Source organism: Silurus aristotelis, assembly GCF_946808225.1.
Source record: "Silurus aristotelis genome assembly, chromosome: 12".
Lineage (NCBI taxonomy): Eukaryota > Metazoa > Chordata > Actinopteri > Siluriformes > Siluridae > Silurus > Silurus aristotelis.
The window spans coordinates 3822742-3840212 of NC_139585.1; the positions used below are offsets into that span (position 1 = coordinate 3822742).

Here is a 17471-nt window from a genome sequence, read left to right on the forward strand (position 1 = left end):
GTATATCAGTAGGAGAATGCTGAGGATGGAGGAGGAGGTTTATGGATGTGGTGCAGCCTATTTTTATTTTTTTTTATAAAATAATATAAAATTCATTAATTTATTCAAACATATGATGGATACTTATACAAATGTATACAATTACTAAAACATTATTATCGCTGTGGTGAATAATTATAATCTATTAATATTATTATGTATTAATAATACTGTATTCTAGTGTTGTTACACACATCTGCTATTATGGTGACCTTTTTCCTTTTACAGTTTTCCATAATTTGGTCTTTTGTCAATTATTCGCAGCAATGATGAATATTGGAAATCAGGAATGTGGCATAAGATTGACAGAAGAGAGTAACGCCATCACTCTCACCCTGAGAGCACATACCATTTGTATTATAAGTGGTACGTTGGGGGTGTGTTGCTACGGCAACACTGTGACAGATCAGAAATAGGCTTGTTGAACATGTCATTATTTGTTGTAATTGCATTTGGAGTATAGAATCCATTGACACCAGTTTTTTTCCCCCACGTCATCATTTTCCGGTCTGTCCATCCATCCATTCATCAATCCTTTCTTATTTCCATCCATCCATCCATCCATCCATCCATCCATCCATTTATCAATCCTTTCTTCTTTCCATCCATCCATCCATCCATCCATCCATCCATCCATCCATCCATCCATCCATCAATCCTTTCTTATTTCCATCCATCCATCCATCCATCCATCCATCCATCCATCCATCCATCCATCCATCCATCCATCCATCCATTCATCAATCCTTTCTTCTTTCCATCCATCCATCCATTGATCAATCCTTTCTTCTTTCCATCCATCCATCCATAAATCCATTCATTTATCAATCCTTTCTTCTTTCCATCCATCCATAAATCCATCCATTCATTAATCCTTTCTTCTTTCCATCCATCCATTCATCAATCCTTTCTTCTTTCCATCCATCCATCCATTCATTAATCCTTTCTTCTTTCCATCCATCCATCCATCCATCCATCCATCCATCCATCCATCCATCCATCCATCCATCCATCCATCCATAAATCCATCCATTCATCAATCCTTTCTTCTTTCCATCCATCCATCCATCCATCCATCCATCCATCCATCCATCCATCCATCCATCCATCCATCCATAAATCCATCCATTCATCAATCCTTTCTTCTTTCCATCCATCCATCCATCCATCCATCCATCCATCCATCCATCCATCCATTTCTGTTTTTTTTTCCATTTATTAAATTCATGTTCTTGTTCAAAATATATTTGTATATCATTTGTGTCTGTGCATCAGCTCAGATGGTCTCCTTCTTCACTTCTTGCATTATCGACTGGTGTCAGGTTCTCTGGAAAAAAGACTATAGAGGATGGGAGGTTCTCCAGGAGGACCAGACCTGGAAACCTTAGATCTACATAAACATCTCACACTATCATAAAACCTGGACAAAAATAAAAACAATGAAATAATTCATGATAATGTATAAGTCCTAAAATACCATACATTATATTATTTTTTTTTCTTTCTTGATTTTCTTGTGATCACGACCTCATTTTTTTGTGATCTTGACGCACATTGTTTCCTCCTGAGCACGAGGTGGTTTTTCGCGAGAAGATAAAGTCGCGATCACGACAAAACTCGTGTTGAGGTCATGGGAAAACGAGAAAGTAAAAAAAAAAAAAAAAACGGACAAAAAAAACATGATGCATGGATTCATTTTGATGGGCGCTTTTATTTATACACGATAAAAAAGAATTGGAAAAAGAAAAAAAAAAGAAAAAGAAAAGAAAACGAATTGTAAAATTCTCAAGGATTCTTATGGTCAAGATGTGAAGATGTTCGGTCGTATTCAGTGAGGTATAAATGCTGCAATGGAAATAAGATCAAGAGATAAATTCACACAAACAAACAAACAAACAAACAAATGTAACAGTAAATAGTTAAAAATTGCAACCTTTGTTGACTGTGGTATAAGAGGAACAAAACACTTCAGGACATGATGTTACATGACAATAAGACGTTGTTGACCTCCACATGCTCCTGAGATACCAGTGATCCTCTTTTTTGCCTTCCTGGGGATGGAAACCATTTGCTCCAGATGAGGATGGTTCCACCTGACCAAGCTAAAGATCCACAAGGTTTCTGTAGAGGGTTAAACTGAAGAACCAAGCAGGGGAATGATTCGCTATAATGGCTCTGGGGCTACGATTATCATGAACAGTTTTGGACACACACAGAGATCATTTCATAATGGATGGACATTAGGTGAAACCCAGTGATGAGTCTGGTTCCTCTCAACCTACTGATGATGTCTCAAGGAGTTTTTCTTTGCCGCTTTCAACCCTGTCTCACACGTTAGGGATAAACGTATAGGAAACAAACGGAATCGTATACAAACGTTAACGCCGTGAACTTCGCGGTCACGCCAGTGCTTCACACCATGACACAGTTTTATTTTCCTACAACAGAATCACAATTTTTTTTGAAATGCATTACCTTCAAATGTTCGTATTTGAATATTATTTGTTTTGCAAATAAGTCGAGTTTACCGGCGTTTCAAGAAAAACTTTAGCTGGAAGATCCACCGGACAGTTCACCAGTAACCTCCTGGCAGAGGCAACCAGGTTTTCAACTGCTGCGTTTCCCCGCCTCCAAATAGTCAAATCTACCAAATTAGACCACGCCCCCTTGTTATCTGGTGTAGATACCAGTTTCTCAGCCAGCAGGTGGATCTCAGGGGTAATGTCGTCACGTCACAGAAGTGTTTAATGTGTAACGATGATGTTTTATACAAAGATCACGAACAAACAAACAGATGCTAAAAAAAACCTGTTTTATTTCTTTGAGTGTGTGCATGTATTTGTGTGTGTGTGTGTGTGTGTGTGTGTTGGGGGGGTAATAGGAAGTATTAGATGTACGCTTGTGTGTGTGTGTGTGTGTGTGTGTGTGTGTGTGTGTGTGTGTGTGTGTGTGTGTTGGGGGGGTAATAGGAAGTATTAGATGTACGCTTGTGTGTGTGTGTGTGTGTGTGTGTGTGTGTGTGTGTGTTGGTGGGGGGATTTACCCTTCATCCTTGCCATCATGTAAGTGTGTGTGTGTGTGTGTGTGTGTGTGTGTGTGTGGGTAGGATGGTATTAGTCAGCGTTAGATTGACCCTTGTGTGTGTTGGAGGGGTAATAGGGAGTGTTAGATTTACCCTTCATCCTTGTGCATGTGTGTTTGTGTGTGTGCATGTGTGTGTGTGTGTGTTGGGGTAATGGGGAGTGTTAGATTTACCCTTCATCTTTGTGTGTGTGTGTGTGTGTGTGTGTGTGTGTGTGTGTGTGTGTGTGTGTGTGTGTGTGTGTGTTGGGGGGGTAATAGGAAGTATTAGATGTACGCTTGTGTGTGTGTGTGTGTGTGTGTGTGTGTGTGTGTGTGTGTGTGTGTGTGTTGGGGGGGTAATAGGAAGTATTAGATGTACGCTTGTGTGTGTGTGTGTGTGTGTGTGTGTGTGTGTGTGTGTGTGTGTTGGTGGGGGGATTTACCCTTCATCCTTGCCATCATGTAAGTGTGTGTGTGTGTGTGTGTGTGTGTGTGTGTGTGGGTAGGATGGTATTAGTCAGCGTTAGATTGACCCTTGTGTGTGTTGGAGGGGTAATAGGGAGTGTTAGATTTACCCTTCATCCTTGTGCATGTGTGTTTGTGTGTGTGCATGTGTGTGTGTGTGTGTTGGGGTAATGGGGAGTGTTAGATTTACCCTTCATCTTTGTGTGTGTGTGTGTGTGTGTGTGTGTGTGAGCTCATGTTGCAGTGTGAGTCCTGTAGAGAGCGGTGTTTGGTTTTATAGAGTCGCTTTTATAGAGCGCGCGCTGTACGCCGTACTGTACACGCGAGCGCGCGGAGGGAGGAGCGACTCTCACGCGCCTTTCTCCTCATTCCTCTCTCCGCTTCACGTCCCACCAAGAAGAAGAAGAAGAAGCAGGAAGGAGGAAGAAGGAGGAGAAGAGGAACGAGAAGACGCATGCACACACACACACACACACATATATATGAATATATAAATATATATATTTATATAGACAAACACGGACACTGACTTTCTCTGTGTGTGGGTGCGTTTATTCACGCGCACTGAAGTGTCGGCACGCCGCGCCCTGAGCCTCGCGCGCTCTCTCTCTCTCTCTGGATACGATACGGGAACGGAACACGGACACGTCCACGCGCGCGCACTTACACACACACACTCACAACATACTCTTACACACACACTTCCTTCTGGGTCGTCCTTGCTTTCGTGGAAAAAGAAAACAGCACTTGGTCGGACCTTCGCGCGGCGGTGAGTCGATCCTCCTTCTCTTTCCTACTCGCACGCACGCAGGCGCGTGCACGCGCTCGGACGCCCGCACGCACGCGCGTGCACGCTCGAGCTCGTGTTTTTTTTTTTCCTACCCACGCCGTCCGAGGGCACCAGCCCGCCCCCAGGGTCTAAAGAGGGGTCTTTTTTTATTTGACAGCACCTTAGCATGCATCCCCTAAACTCCTGAACTGGCACGCGCTTACACACACACACATACACACACGCAAGAGCCGGGCGCGTGATTCCCCCCGGCTCTGTTTGGACTTGCATTTTTGGATCGGATGTTATTTCGGAAGCACAGAGTCTGTATTAGCAAAACAATTCACACACACGTGCGCACGCGGGGGATTTCACGTCTTTTCGGATCTCGTTCTTTAATGATAAATGAGGGTCGACGAAGTAGAGCACGCGCCACGTGCACAAAAAGAGGGGGCGCGTTATGGATCTCTCTCTCTCTCTCTCTCTCTCTCTCACACACACACAAACACACACACACACACACATACACAAGGTCAAAGCCCGGGAACGCACTTCCACCTCTAAACAATGTTTCCTAGCAAGAGCTGCATCCTGCAACACTTTAAACACACATGCGCGAGCGAGCGAGCACGCACGCACGCACACACACACACACACACACACACACACACACACACACGCCTTCTCACGTGCTGTTTTTGCGTTTGTACACGCTTATAAAACAGGAAAGGGCTGAGCTGAGAGCACGTGATCACAAAGTCGGGTTTCACTGCACTATTGACTGGTCTGTGTGTGTGTGTGTGTGTGTGTGTGTGTGTGTGTGTGTGTGTGTGTGTGTGTAAAGGTACAGGGTGTTCCTCGAAAAACTGAAAACACGACTCTGGTATTTGTACACCTGTAGCGCGCACCTGTGTGATGGGTTGGGGTCGTTACAAACCGATGGAGGTGTGTGTGTGTGTGTGTGTGTGTGTGTGTGTGTGTGTGTGTGTGTGTGTGCTGTTCTTGTTTGTTTTTGTCAACAAGGATTTAAACACCAGGTTGACCACATGCAACACTTTATAACACACACATTTCACTGGTTCAGTATTTAAATCTTGTCGAGTCGAGACACTTTTATTGTTTGCATTTGATTTTATTTATAGTACAGTGTGCAATGTTTAAGCAGCGTGTGTGTGTGTATGTGTATGTGTGTGTGTGTGTGTGTGTGTGTGTGTGCGCGTGTAAATTCATGTAGTCCAGTCCAGAAGAAACAAAATCTGTCCCAGGACCCAGATGCTTTGCTACTCTTTGCCAGATTTCAGGATGATGAGTGTGTGTGAGGAGTGTGTTTAAGGTGTGTGTGAGTGTGTGGGGTCAGTTTATCTTTAGTTTTAGTGTTCTCAGTTCATTCGTTGTATGGGGGGTGTTTTTAACGTCAAAAATACTCCTATGCACTGTGATTGTGCGTGCGTGTGTGTGTGTGTGTGTGTGTGTGTGTGTGTGTGGCATTCTTCCATGTCCCATTTAATTTATCGCGTTTCAGGTAAAAGTCCTGAGGAGCTTTCCTGCTCACCGTGCTCGTAAACACTGATTATTCGATATTTAACACTGGACATGATTATAATCCATGTCAGTCAAGTGTCCCAATAATTTTGGTCTTATATCGATTTGTGATCTGAACAACTGATTTTTACGCTTCTATACAGTCAGTTTGTGTGTGTGTGTGTGTGTGTGTGTGTGTGTGTGTGTGTGTGTGTGTGTGTGTGGAAATAATATATATCCTGAACACACCTTATGTGTGTTTCTAAAGACTTGCCTTTTGCTGCTTTTGCCCCCCAACAAGATAAGATAACAAAAAAAACCCATGCTGTAATTGTACGGTCGTCATAGAAACGAGATAAATCCATGTTCAACCCGTAAATCCTGGGTATATTCCTGTATATTAATATCTGCTGTACAGATCGCACAGTTGATCAATCGGACCGATGTTGACGTGTCGTCTTTATTGAAAGCCGTTAAAGTCGGACATGTGAGACCCGGGGTGGCCTGACGTGACCCGAGCACACGTGACCTCTCCTTGCCTTTTCTCCAAGCTATACATAGTGCATCCACTGTGGGAAATCAATTTGTATACGTGTGGAAGTGCGTATACTTCGCTACTGTGTGGTAACAATGCAGCTGCTCAGTGATGATATGAAGTGAGACGGTGTGTATGTATGACCTGACTATAAGACCTGGCTTTATTAAATAACCTTATGTAGGGTTAATATGACCTGATTATATGATGTGACTATATGACGTGACCTAATGTGGGGTCTATACCACATGACTATATGATGTGACCTTATGTAGGGTCTATATGACATGACTATATAATGTGACTTTATGACTTGACCTTATGTAGGGTCTATATGACATGACTATATGACGTGACCTTATGTAGGGTCTATATGACATGACTATATGATGTGACCTTATGTAGGGTCTATATGACATGACTATATGATGTGACCTTATGTAGGGTCTATATGACATGACTATATGATGTGACTATATGACTTGACCTTATGTAGGGACTATATGATGTGACTATATGACGTGACCTTATGTAGGGTCTATATGATCTGACTCTATGATGTATCTATATGATGTGACCTTATGTAGGGTCTATATGACATGACTATATGATGTGACTTTATGTAGGGTCTATATGACATGACTATATAATGTAACCATATGATGTGACCTTATGTAGGGTCTATATGACATGACTATATGATGTGACTATATGAAGTGACCTTATGTAGGGTCTATATGACATGACTATATGATGTGACCTTATGTAGGGTCTATATGACATGACTATATGATGTGACCTTATGGAGGGTCTATATGACATGACTATATAATGTGACTATATGACGTGACCTTATGTAGGGTTTATATGACATGACTATATGATGTAACCATATGATGTGACCTTATGTAGGGTCTATATGATGACTATATGATGTGACCTTATGTAGGGTCTATATGACATGACTATATGATGTGACCTTATGTAGGGTCTATATGACATGACTATATAATGTGACTATATGATGTGACCTTATGTAGGGTCTATATGACATGACTATATGATGTGACCTTATGTAGGGTCTATATGACATGACTATATAATGTGACTATATGATGTGACCTTATGTAGGGTCTATATGACATGACTATATGATGTGACCTTATGTAGGGTCTATATGACATGACTATATAATGTGACTATATGATGTGACCTTATGTAGGGTCTATATGACATGACTATATGATGTGACCTTATGTAGGGTCTATATGACATGACTATATGATGTGACTATATGATGTGACCTTATGTAGGGTCTATATGACATGACTATATGATGTGACCTTATGTAGGGTCTATATGACATGACTATATAATGTGACTATATGATGTGACCTTATGTAGGGTCTATATGACATGACTATATGATGTGACCTTATGTAGGGTCTATATGACATGACTATATAATGTGACTATATGATGTGACCTTATGTAGGGTCTATATGACATGACTATATGATGTGACCTTATGTAGGGTCTATATGACATGACTATATGATGTGACCTTATGTAGGGTCTATATGACATGACTATATGATGTAACTGTATAATGATAAATTCTGTTTAACTCTTAAATTCGGTTTAACTGTTAAATGCTTTAAGACAGTGTCCGTTGTGAAAATCGCAATAGAAAGAAACTTGACGTGACTAAACATGTGCATAATGTGTAGATTATTATTATTATAAAGACTAGACAAATAGAAACCTGTTTACTCGGTTAGGATCAATGATTTACACCTCTTATTATTTTCAGTATTTGGATTCCTTACTTACCTACCTTTGTTTAGCAAGAGTGGACGATCACATTAAAGGGGAGTGAGTGTGTGTGTGTGTGTGTGTGTGTGTGTGTGTGTGTGTGTGTGTGTGTGTGTGTGTGTGTTTTGGAGGGTTTTTCTTGTAAATAAAAAAAATCCCAAAGCAGTCCAAAGACAATTCTGACCAATCCCACTTTCTCCTGCATTATAATATCCATGTTTATTATGTAACGAACTGCGCTATAGGTAGAAAATGTAATAATTATTACTGTAATTGTTTAAGAAATAATAGTTCATATATCCGTGCTGTACTTTCACACCCTGGGAAATGATATTGTTTATATTTCTCAGGTAAAACTATAAGCTTTGGAGTTGAAGTTACAGGAAGTCAGGAAGGAAGCACCTGTGTTTGTGCTGTAGAATGGAAATAATTGACGACTGGATGCACTCGTCACACCGATACAGAAGCCGAAAGATTTCATGCTAACCTCCACCTTTCTGGGAAGACGATTTTGTGGAGATTTGTGGAGATTTCATTCAGCCATTAGCGTGTTAGTAAAGAGGAGGCCTGGGGTGCAGTCAGCGTTCACATTCATCAGGTGTGTCAGGGTTGAGGTCAGAGCTCTCTATCAGGAGATCTTCCACTGCAACCCATGTTAAACAGATCTTCATCTGCACATGCTCGAACAGGTTTGGGTCTCCTAGTTCAAGTGAAGGGGGAATTTCCGGCTACTGGATCCAAAGACGTCTTGTACAATTGCGTGTCTCTGAGTTTGTGGTAACATTTCGGGGAAGAACCTGGAAAAGTCAGGTGGCCCAATACTTTTAGCACAGCTTGTGCATTTAAACTGGGTGTTGTCTGATGCTAACGTGTCAAGCGAGATTAGATTTTATCACTTAGATATTAAGCAAAACGGATTGTATGTACTGTTGACCCTGTGCCTTTGTATTGTTACTGCCTTATCAGGCAAGAGTTTCAGACTTGGAATTTCGAGTTGAGCGACAATTTCCCATGTTGGAAATGTAGTATTTTTTTAACAGTACGGTAAATCAAAGCTTCGGTTCCCTGTGCAGGTTCAAGGTTATAAGCCAATCGCCCCTTCATCAAGAAACAAACAAAAGGAAAACAACGGAATCAATAAAATGCTTCATAGAAGTGTACCTCTTTTGTGGAGGCGGGGCTTAACATCACTTTACTCTCATTTGCTAGTGAGTTTGAATAGACAGCTTACAGATGTAGAGACTTTAGTGAATTGTGCATGCTGTACAGTTCTAATTGATATTTGAAGTGCAGGAGATGTCAAACTAAAACTCCAAACTGTTAAGCCCCTCCCCCACTAAAACAAATAATGCTTATATTGAAACCATGTTAAAAAAAAAAAAAAAAAAAGTCTGGTTCTTTTTTTTTTTTTTTAGACTTTTGTCCATTGAAAAGTAACACCCCAAATATCTGATCTCAAATTTTTGTATTTTGTTGTGGAAACTGTGGAAGTTGACCTAATAAGAATTCAACAATGCTGGAAAATATAAGAGGATGATTGATGACAGGGTTTATAGTCCACCTCTCTCTATTTCTGGAAAAAAAAACTGTATGTGGTGTTTGCGCTCGTGGGCCAGGAGGTCGTGTGCTGATAATTACAGTCCTGTTCCAGAACAGAGCAGCTCTGCGGCTTATCAGCAGCCAACGTTTCAAAGTTCAGCCTCGCCGGCTGCCGTCACACACATTCCCAATCTCGTTACGCACTCGGGCAGGAAGGCAGGTTAACAAGCCCCGCTTAACGCAAGCAGCTGAATTACACATCCACGCCACACTTCAGCAAACCAGGGACCTTTCCTGAGGGTAAAAACAGCAGTTGCAATGAAACGAATTTAGCTTGCGTGGAACCCAAACAAATCAGACAGACATTTTTTTATTTTTTACATTTTTTTAATTATACAAGCTATATAAATTCATGTTAGCTATCAGATACGATCTGGATCCAAGTCGAATAATGGAGAAAGGAATAGAAATATTAGGGCTGTAGGACAATATGGCTGTATGATTAGTGGTATTGTGATTAATTGTGTCACTTTTTCCCTCATTTTGTTTTTTATTAAGCTGTTTTTAATGAGTTGAATCAGCTGAAATAAATGTTAATTTCATGTTGAAAAGAATGAATTTTTTTTTTACATAACACTGAATCAGTATAACATTTAAAATCAACCGTCAGCATGATCAGTCTGATGATCAGTGTATGATCACAATACTTATATACAGTATAGTATATATATTTATATTTATATATATAAGTAATATGTTTAGCTAATTTCCCGGTTTCTCGCGGATAAAACTTGTAGGGAATTGTTTTTATGTTTAAATAATGAAATCCAATAGTAAAAATATTACTTGATTCTTGCAAATGTTTTCTGTGTGTTTAAAATGTGTGGGCGGATGATTCACGGTTTAAACAATAAACATTTTTTTTATGGGGTGGCGTCCGTTTAGAATCCGTTTTCCGGATTTGCCGCGTAACCGCCGCGATAAACGGGGGATTACTGTGTATATTTTTTTGATTCATTTATTCAAATTTTCCATGTATATAATTTTATTTAAAAAATTGATTTTGTACCAATGTAATGAATTACTCAATTTAATCAATATAATTAAACGTGTATTGCGTTTATTTGATTAGTTCTATTTTTTTTTTTTTTTTATAAAATATTCAAAAATTCAATTTTATATATTATTTAGACAAGCAGGCATTTTATTTAATTTATTTAAAAATGTAAATCTTTAACGATCACAAATGTTAACAATAACGAGAAAACTGCATTGATAAAAAAACAACAAGCAATTTTATGTTATGTTTATTCCACACACACACACACACACACACACACGTATCGAAATTGAATTGACTTAAAAACCGAGGTACGTACCGAACCGTGTATTTTGTGTATTTTATATATATATATATACACACACACACACACACACACACACACACGCACACACACACACACATCAGAGTTGGACAGTAACAAACTAAATGTAATTTGTTATTGTATTGTAAGTAGATTTTTCGCGTATCTGTACTTTTTGTCGAGTATTTCTGGTTGGGGAGATTTTCACTTTCCCTTCACTACATTTCATCCAGTGTAGCTTAAATCCAATTTTAAAGGACATAAGGATGTAGATGTTGTATGTATCTTATGGCTACGATTAGCCAAGGAGTTTTATGGTTCTTGGTTCTAAGAGCTTGATCAATTGTGCACAACGTGTTTGTTTAATTGCACAATAAATGCGTTTAGGGTGAAAATTATACCTAAATTAAAGCTCTCAGAAATGTATTTGTGGACTGCTTTAAGAATATGTCTTTCTCATCCAGTGACGGTAGCTGAAGCAGGGAAAAGCATTTTAAAGCTAAACTGATCAATGGTGGTGGAACGTCAGGTCATGACGCGGTTCATCCCCAGTGTCATTGAAGATAGAACCGCCATTGGCGCTTTGGTGTATCTTCTTAGTTCAACATCAAGCAGAACATTTAGAGAGGAATAAATGAAAAAGAAACTCCAGACTCAAACTCACCACAACACACGTTACCTCATTTACTCATTGACTGTCATTGAAGTCATTGAAAAGAAGGGTTTAAGTTTATGATCATTTGAAAAGAAATCAATCAGTGTTTAACTCTCTAAGAGTAACATTAGAGTCATTTCACATAAACTGAGTTTATTCAGCAAAAAGCCTTCTGACAAAAATGATTATAGTCATTATATATCATAGTACTTTCGATACTTAAGTACATTTGAAGGCAAAAACTTTTGTACTTTTACTCAAATAAAAAATCTGCAAATTTGTATGGTCCTGTCAAACAGATAAAACCAGGAACATGATGAATAGGATGTGTTGCTTTGCATGGTTACACGACGTCCAGCTGTTATCACTTAGGGTGTACTCACTTTTGTTTCCAGCTGTATTTTGAGTTATTTACAGATTACAGTAAATCTATACTTCTATACAAACTGCATTTTGACTACACTCAAATATATCCATCTCTATAGTATTGTCCCTTTAGAAGATATACCGTAATTTCCGGACTTTTAAGTGCACCTATAAGTATTTGACAAAGTACTAACAAAGTACCACTGAATTTGACAAAGATGTTTATTTTTAACATAAATAAGCCGCAGGTGTCTACACTGAAACTAATGAACTTTACACAGGCTTTAATGAAAGACAGTGTCTGTAACACGGTGTAACGGGTGAAATATGTTGTGGCTCCTTTAAGAGCAGAGCGGTATTTTGGGAACAGCCTGCCGCCGTATTTTTTCGCTATTACTGCATGTGTGCAAGACCGAGGAATATGTCCTTGTTATTTTTTGACGCTCAAGTTTCTTTGACTAACCCGTAACGCTGTTGCCAAAAAAAAAAAAAGCACGAGTTTTGGAAACCTGTCTGTGCTTATATGATTTCTGTTGTAACTGGACTTAGAGAGCTCTCCCTTCACCCAGACTCAACACGCTACAACGGCTTGTATATAAACAGTAGCCGACCAAGAAAGTAATTGTTCACTGTCTTCCTCCTTCCTTTCAAAACTATTGCTCTCGGGAGTTTATCTTTTGGCATCGTCGTGCGTTTAAAAAAACATTTTCACCCCCGATGCAGTGCAGCTCAGAACACAGGTGAGGTGCGTTTTTTTAGTTTCCGTTCGGAAATCTTATTGGTCTAATGCTCGGTTTTTTGGCTTAAAGTTTGTGAAACCGGGAAAAACTATGGAAAAATTCAAAAACATGGCAAAAAAGTAGCGCTTATAGTCCGAAAAATACGGTACTACAATGGTTGCTGAAATGTGAGGGGTGCACTTACTTTTGTGAGATTCTCAGAAACAATTTCAGCAAGCGCTGCAATATGATTTATTAAAAATGCTGTATCTGCCCCAGTTGTTTTTAACAGCATGCACGGAAAGCAAAATAAGGCATTAGCAGAAACGCACCCACATAGCCAGGCCTTTTTGGTGTACCAACGTGAAGAGTAGCTTCACGTGTACGTCTTCCCCTTTTCGCTTGTCTGCTGTCTGATTAAGAGGTCAGGCTGATCTGGACCCAGTTCTTTTACCTTCAGTTTTTTTGCCAAAGTTCTCTTTTCAAACGGGGATTTGGAGTAGAGATTTTACAGAGTTTTCGTGTCCGGAACTAATTACACTTGAGTCCGCCATTGTCACATAACATTAATTGAAAATCTCACCACTACTGGCCAAGCCCTCATTTGTGCAGTTTGGGGGCGACAAAAAAATCGCCCATACCAGATAAGAATTGAGGACGCTGATTGGCTAAATTTTATGTCACATCTTGAATATATTTATATATTGAATAGGCATTTGACTAAATTCTACAAAGACCCGCCTCCTCCGATTTCTCGATTGCCCCTCAGCTGAAATTGAGTGGTGCACACAGAGAGGACATATAGTGATTGTGAAAAAAAATATTTTCCACTATTAGCTTATAGAAAAAAGGGGAGGGGCCACCAAATATGGCCAAAATCCTGTTTCAGTGGAAATAAAAAACATGTCTGTAGGTTTTTTTAAGGCACTTCAAGACATATACAATAGCAATGGTGTTATAGAAACGATAACCTTTTTGAACGTATTCATTGTCAGGTATACAAGAATACATTATTAAAAAAAAAAAAGCGTTTAAAGTGTTCATTTCAAATCCTCGTAAACACCAAACGGTCCCGTCTAGACGTTTTTGACCAGACGTTTGCTCGAACGAATCTCGTTCGGCTCACTTTCTGTTCTCAAATCCTCCAACTATTCAGTTCAGTTGAGGCTCTTTGATGCTTTGTCGCTCGTCGTTGTCAGGCGGTTGCTCCTGCATGACTGTGGTTTCCTGGAGTATGAGAACCAACACACCCCACACCCCCCACACACGTGGCCTTGAGCGACAAAATAACAACACAAAAAGCAGCCGTTTAACCGAGAGTCTGTTCTCGTTCTCGCGCTCGGGGATTATTAAGAGTTTTTTTTTCTCCTGTTCTGCTCATTTACTCGTGAGTCAGAACTGTAAAATAAAATCAGTGGGCGTGGCTCTGTTTTGCATTTACAATTAGAGATCTGAGATCTATAGGCGTTCTATGTAACCACAGCGCTTGTCTTTTTTTTTTTTTTTTTTTAGCTATTTTCAGCAACTCAAAGCTTCTCACAGTGAAGCGCAACATCATAAAGACCCCCCGGGTATTAAATCTTTTATTACTGTGTGTACGGCTTTGGAAGAAACGATCTGGCGTGCTGTATTTTTATCATCCTGCGGTCTGTTTGAGCCAAACGCTCGGCCGCTTTTACGTCACTCCGAAAGCACCCTGGTGACTCGTTTTTGGCTGTGAGGGAAAAATACTTAGCGATTTGGCTTTTCCACAATAATACAGAAGGCGCTGTCATTGTGTTTGGCATTATGATGTTAGGAAGCTGGGGTCCGAACACAGGGTCGGCCATGATACAGCGCTCCTGGAGTACAGAAGGTTAGGGGCCTTGCTCAAGGGCCCCAAAAGTGGCAGCTTGACTATAGCGGTGCTTCAACCCTCGACCTTCTGATCAGGAAACCAGAGTCTTAACCACTGAGCTCCTACTTCCTCATCTAGGTTGGAATTGTGGTCATTTTGGGCAATTCTATGATTTTATGACCAGGATTACTTTAGTCCTTCTTATACCAGGGTCAAAAAGGTGCTTCAGATTGATTCGTTTATTTGTGTGTATTGCGATTTCACTATGCAACATCTACATGTGCTACTCTCAGCTCTGGTAGGTTCACTACTAATATTCACACCAGACGATAGAGTATGCATGTTTTATTACACAATGAAGGCCTTATTTGCTGTTTTAATAACCTCCACATCCCTGGACAGATGTTCCAATAGATTTTGTGGAGATTTGTGCTCATTCAGCCACAAGGTCGTTAGTAAACGCAGGTACTGATGTAGGTAAGGAGGTTTGGCAGATCTTCATGGATCTTTGTGCACAGGATTGTGCTTTGTCACGATGGAACAGGTTTGGTTCTCCTAGTTCAAGTTAAGGAAAAATTCATCAAAAGACGTCCTGTACAATTGGGTGCCTTCGGCATTGTGGGAACGGCTTGGGGAAGACCCTCATACGGCTGGAAAAGTCGGGTGTCCCAATACTTTTGATCACACAGCGTATGTATTTCATATTTTCAGCAAAGTAAAACTGATTCGGGTTTTGTTTCCATTACGGGTTTTAGAGACTTGTGTGAGCCAATGGTGGTCCAATAAGCAAGGCCTTTAACCTTGAACTACTAAATACAAATCAGACAGACAGACAGACAGACAGACAGACAGACAGACAGATAGATGAACCGGCGACGGGGTCGTGAGCACCCGAGGTTGCACGTGGGAAGCGAAGGCTGGTCTGTGTGGTCCGATCCAACAGACTTCCTGTTAATCGTTTTCCACATTCAGTCTCTCCAGTCACTCAGCCAGACTTCAGTAAATGATGATTATGCAAAAACAAATGAACAGTTGAATCATGATGATCAAACGCATTTTTTTGTTTATTCATCCAATACGTTTGTTTGTCCTTCTATCACTGCTGTTTTTCGTCACAATGTTAATGTCCTTGTTATTGTTTGGTGTAATATCTCTTTCTCTTATCTTGGCCTTGAGGATTATTTCTAAGGATCTCAAAAGTCTGTTTCATGTACACACTGGGGAAAAAGAGTCTCCAGTTGGCGCATACACTCTGGTGTACAATAACCTGTTTTATCTCACTGAATGTACTCTGGCACAGGGTGTCCTGGATCTTCAGTCATCTTAGTTCTGTTGGACTTCTGATCAGAAGGTCGTGAGTTCAAATCCCAACACCACCGAGTTAATCGAGGCCCTTAACCCTCACCTGCATGGATGTGTAAATAGATATTGGTGTCTGCAAAATGCTGTAACTGCAAGATGTTGGAGTTCTGATAAAAAGGTTGTGCGTTGAATTGCAGCCGAGCTTACGCTTTTCGGGCCCTTGAGCGAGGCCCTTAACCTTTACCTTCAGAGATTTGTAAATGAGAGAAATGGATATTGGTGTCTGGCAAGTCTGTAAATGTAACTCTAAGATGTTGGAGTTCTGATTGAAAGGTTGTGTGTTTAAATCCCAGCCAAGCTGCAGCTTCTGGGCCCTTCAGTGAGGCCCATAACCTTCATAGTCTCAGACGTGTAATGGAGAGACATGGAGAATGGTGCTTGGCAAGTCTGTAAATGTAACTCAAAGATGTTGGCGTTCAGATTGAAAGGTTGTGTGTTTGAATCCCAGCCAAGTTGCCACTCTGGGGCTCTTGAGCGAGGCCCTTAACCCTCACCTTCTCGGTTATATAAAGCTGCTCTGGATGAGGCCAATGAAAGCTTCGAGAATTCGACTTCAGAACCGCTAACTTTGAGAGAATGTGATCTGTACATTTACAATCGACATTTCTCCAGACTGTGATCTCATTTATACACCTGAGAACTTCAGGGTTAAGGGCAACACTCAAGGGCCACACTTAAAGGCCCAGCACTGATATTGATAGGAGCGTTACACAGTATGTACATGAATCTGCAGGTCAATTCGAGTTCAAATGTCGCATCCATACAGCTGGAAACTTTTTCTGAGGCTCGATGGGAGCGCCGGCGTTCACAAAGCCCACCTAGGTAATTGATTTGCAGCACTCGGGGTCTCCCGGTTCGCCAGACCGCCCTTTCATTCTCCAGCATTCGGAATATTATCTTTAATAACAACTTCAGTAGATAATGTGCACTGAAACGGATGAAGGAAGATTTGGCAGGAAATCAAAAGCCTTTGTGCTAATGGAGGCGTCGCATTCGGACGGTGTGTATAGTGTGTGTGTGTGTGTGTGTGTGTGTGTGTGTGTGTGTGTGTGTGTGTGTGTGTGTGTTTTGGGGGGGGGGGGGAACTAATGAGCTCAGAGAGGAAAAGGGCGCCGGGAAGACGCGTATGTGATTTGTGGTGAAAGGAAGTCTCTCAGGGGTTACGGCTTCACTTTCAGGGAACCAACACGCCCAGTCATCTCTCTTTCTCTCTCTTTTTCTCTTTCTCCTTCTTTCTGGTCTGAACCAGTTAAAGTGTTCGAAATCCTGAAGCCACTGATGTACTCATTTTACATTCCTACATCCATGTCACGTGTTTACGTTTAAAACGCGTTAAATATGTTCAGATTAAAATTGTTAGCGTGCTAATTTAGCAGCTAGCTAGCGCCGGTGTAGTGTGATCACATGTAAATGCTAATAAAG

The 17471-nt window shown here is 40.6% G+C and overlaps 1 protein-coding gene across 2 annotated transcripts in view; it reads left to right on the plus strand.

Annotated features, from left to right (window-relative positions):
- Positions 1-3513: 3513 nt before the first annotated feature.
- thrab (thyroid hormone receptor alpha b) overlaps positions 3514-17471 on the plus strand; it is a 162503-nt gene continuing 148545 nt past the window's right edge. The window contains exon 1 of one of the 2 annotated variants that reach the window (XM_083556619.1): positions 3514-4336. The gene's annotated coding sequence lies outside the window, so the exon portion shown is untranslated. The remainder of the gene's footprint in view (positions 4337-17471) is intronic. The other variant, XM_083556618.1, reaches the window with a different exon arrangement.